A 4,527-nucleotide genomic window follows, 5' to 3' on the forward strand; every position below is an offset into this window, starting at 1 on the left:
TCAGAGTTAGGATGATGTGGGGGATCTGAAACTCACCGTAGTTCGGAAATCGGGTGGGTTCAGGTGAGCCTTCAGATTGGATCTAAAGAGACTGCACGAGTTTCGTGGGAAACGTGGCAGTCGAGTTCCTCAGACTAAAGGGGTGAGGGAAGAACCCTGCTAACCTTGTCAAGCATAGCGCCGCCTTGGAGAGATCAATGCACTCAGAAATGGTGTTGCTGATACGATTTAGCCCTGTGACCAGGTTGGAGAGCATGGGTGGGTGGGGCGAAGCAAGGATGTGTGGGACCCTCTCTGAAAGAGAGAGATTACCGACCTGCTGGGCAAGTGGTGTGACGATCCTCGGGTGAAGACCTTGCTCCATCGAAGCAGATCCAATGGATGCTGAGCTGGCAGCGGATGCCAAGTCATCGAAGAAGGCGGTGGAGTCAGAGTCCACCGGCATGCTCCCGAAGCGGAGCTGGATCGGGTTGGCGAGGATGTCCTTCATGCTCTTGGGGAAGATGATGCCAGGGCGAGATGACATCGAGCTCGCTAGGGAGGATCTCACAATCACCCCTACCTAGGGCACCAACTGTCGGATTTAGTAGCCCGATAGTCCACCAAGGGGTTACCCAAGTGGTTGATTTGTAGGCAGAGAGGATTGCGAGACCAAGAACTCAAAGGTGATCATGAGAACACGAGGGTTTTGGCAGGTTCAGGCCTTTGGAGAGTAATACCTTACATCCTATATTTTGGTGGTTTGTATTGCTTGAGAATTAAGATGCCTTCGGGAGGCGGCCTTGGCCATCTTATATAGTCTGACGACTAGGGGTTACAAGTCAGTTTGAATCTAATCTAGTCGATTGTTACATGGAAAGCAATCTGAGTTGGATTACAATACGTATCCCACAATATCAGGGCTGATTTGAATTGCCCGGCCTCCTTGACTTGCACTCCAAGTATCTTCATGTTTTGGCCCGCACGTTCTTGTTGGGTGGGCCCACTTGTCAGGATTGGCTAGTATCCTGGTCGGTGGGGACCCATGGGGTACCTCATATCCCTCACTGATGAAGTGATCGAGGAGGAGAACAAGTTTGGAGGCCAGTACCACGAGCCGGAGTACGAAGGCTAGGACCGCTAGCTGGAGCCAGAAGCCCTGTGCTGCGAGCAGGAGCTGCCTGAAGGCTTTGAAGACGGCAAGTCCAATCTATTCCCTTTTGGTCATATTTATCCTAGTTTTCAAACACAACCCATATAAGTCTTTTTATAAATAGCATCCAGCTATATATATTTTCTCAGATAATTTTACTACCTGATCTAGTTAAAACCCGGTTGGATAGCCACTTCTTGAATTGATATATTTGATTATATCTTGATGACCTAGGATTTTTTGCGAGACATGATATGCTCTGTTTAGCCAATTACCTTGATATTAATACGCTTAGAAAATGGTTACTCAACATCATTACTACTCGTTTCACAAATGCAATGGTTTTACAAAAGATAAAATGTGTTGAGTGTGTTGGTGTGAGTATGGATTGAGGATTTTGGAAAAGTGATAGTAAACAACTGGTGTTGGTGATTATTTAGATGGGGTGGATCAAGGTTCCTTGTGTGGGATGCCTTGGAGTATTGGCTCATGCCTGTGTGGCTGAGTATGGGAGATATCCGTCTTGTCTTAATTAAGGATCGAGTTCATGTGTCATCTTGCCTAACCCAACTTATCGTACAATCACCCAACCTTTGTGTGTGGTAAAGGCTTAGCATAAATCCCACTAGCTAGTGTGATAGTCGTCTGTAGGTAGGTGCACAACGGGAGGCCAAGGAGCATGCGTAAGCAAGTACTGAATTAGTGGCCTAGTTGAAGACCTCGTAGGAAGGTTAGGAACCCCTTGGGTAGCTCTCGTGCGTGACTAGTCAGGACTATGCTGTGGTGGGTAATGGCTGTGATGGTTCTGCACCGGCACTATAGTGATCGTGTCGCTGTACGTCCTTGTGAGTAAAGTGTACACCTTTGCAAAGTTAAAAACCTATTCGAATAGCCGTGTCCATGACCTTGGATGAGTTATGGCTTGGTCACATAACTAGTTATTTGGGAAACATGGGCAAACCTTTTGGTGTAAAATTGGATTTTAAAAATATCCGGCAAGCGTGCCATTTGCTACCGTGGACGGGGTGTCCAGTAGCACTTAAAATTTGATCCTTTGTGTAGGATCACCTCACTCTTTCATAATGACTATAAATGTGGTATATATGTGTTTTGCAAAAAATCACTTTATAAAATTACACCTTGCATGTGTATAAAAGATTGCTTTCTGCAAAATAAACGTTGGTATATTACTTGAATTACCCTTATACATATATTCTATTATCCCTTTTCGTAGGGTGGGGTTAGATTTGCTTAGTATGTATGTACTCACCCTTGCTTTGTTGATATAGAGGAAGACCCGGACTACGTTGTTGGTGGCGCTTTCAAGTAGAAGGTCACCTCTGCACCCAACTTGCCTATGTCGTTGAGCTGTTAAGGATGCTTCCGTTATCGTGCAGTGCTGCTTGCTGCTTATGGACTTGCATGTCCATAGGTTGCATCTACAGCCTGTTTGTGTTGTATCTCTTTTGGATCTATGTTACCCATCCACTTCCTAGAGAGCTGTACGGCTTTTGAATTATCTGTTGAATAAATGTGTGTACCAGTCTTCCTGGGATGAGTATTTGTATCACATTTAGTCCCTAAGCAAATAGGAGCGCTTCATATATCTAGATGCATAATAATATCTAATAACTTAGAAAAACTAAAACGACCTACCATTTAGAACGGAGGGAGTACATCAGTTAATCCATTCATAGCGTGTGACACGCACATTCCTCTTGGTGACTCTTTTGCTACGACGTATCCTCTTCTTCATCAGTTGGTGCGGCGCTTTCGTCTGCAACAGCAGGGCTGCCGCTGCCACCGTCCATGCTCCCGATGGGGTAAACCAGTTGGACGTGCACGACGCCGCAATAATTCATTTCGAGAGGGCCCAGAGCTCGGTAGACTCGACCATGGCTTCCACGACCCACGCTGCCATGCCGTCGGTCTCAAGCGTCCAGGTGGTGATGGTGGAGCCACGGAGGCATGCTCGGAGTCAAAGCTCCGGCAGCCATCGGAGCTGAGCCGGGGAGAGACGCTGACCAGCTTGACCTCGCTGCGAGCGGTGACGCAGACGTACGACTCACGAAAGGCGTTGGGGATAATCGGAGAGGACGACCTCCTCCGGGTATGGCACGAACCGTAGCGTGGGGTTCTCCGCGAGCACGTCGGAGAAGATGACGCTATTGGTGAAGTCGATCCAGCACAGCAGCCTACGGTTGAGGGGTGCGACGGCGTGGGCTTCGAACTCGGACAGCAAGTAGCCCTCGCCGCCGCGGTCACGATGGCTGAACCGTGGCCACTTGACGCGCCACTCGCCAGCACGGAACAGGAGGAGCTCAGCCACCTCGGGCTTTGGCGACGGTGTATGGGGCCTCACCTCCACCTTCCTGAGCTCCGCCACCATGAGCTCATCCTCCTTGCCATGGCGCAAGAGCAGAGGCGGGCGCAGGATCTGGACTATGGGTATTCAAAATTGGAGATGGCAAAAAAAAATTTTTGACAGAATAAATTATAGTTTCATAACACAGAATTAAGTGGTAGCATCATTGATTAATAAAATTGATCACAAATTGAAATTGTCCAGCTACTAATGATCAACATATCAAAGTGGCAACATGTGAAATAAATAGAGGCTAAAACAACAAAATGGTAACAAAGATTATAACTTACAAGCTATAGGACAACTTTCCGTTCTGCCATGCTTTGAAAATGAGCGATGATGTCCTTATCCTTAGCTTGCATGAAGAATTCCCTTTCAATCAATGTGACCAAGCAACCATTCAAATATTTCTGCCCCATCTTACTTCTTCTCTTGTTCTTTATCAAATTCATTATAGAAAAGACCCTCTCAACACCAGCCGTTGCAACAGGGAGAACTAGCACCAATTTGAGAAGTTTATAAACAATTTCATACCGAGAAACCTTTCCTTGTTTAACTAGCATCATAGACAACTCTGCTAGACTTCTCAAATTTTTGAAGTTTTCATCATTTCTGACATCATTGATATAGTGGTGCAACTGAAAATGAAGCTGGTGTATTTCTTGAAATTCAAAGTCATGTGGATAGAACCCAGCAAGCTTAACCAAGTTCTCAACATTAAAAGCAGAAAAGGAATTGACTGGACTGAATGATGCCATGCATCTAAGTAGCTCTGTGTTTACCTCATCAAACCTATTATTGAGCTCTTGAACTTGTCTATCAATGACACCCAAAAACATATCAGCATGAAACCGGTGATAATTAATAGCACCTCTGTAGAACTGCCTTGATCTTTGCATAGGAATATACTTCCCATTCATGTCAACAACTTTAACATTGTGCTTCTCACAAAAAGAAGTGACCTTGGTAAGGAATTCTTGCCATCCAGAATCTTGTCTCAAAATATCCAGTTCTACCTTTGTGAACTCCA

The sequence above is a fragment of the Setaria italica genome, chromosome VIII (assembly GCF_000263155.2).
Source record: "Setaria italica strain Yugu1 chromosome VIII, Setaria_italica_v2.0, whole genome shotgun sequence".
In the NCBI taxonomy this organism is placed as follows: domain Eukaryota; kingdom Viridiplantae; phylum Streptophyta; class Magnoliopsida; order Poales; family Poaceae; genus Setaria; species Setaria italica.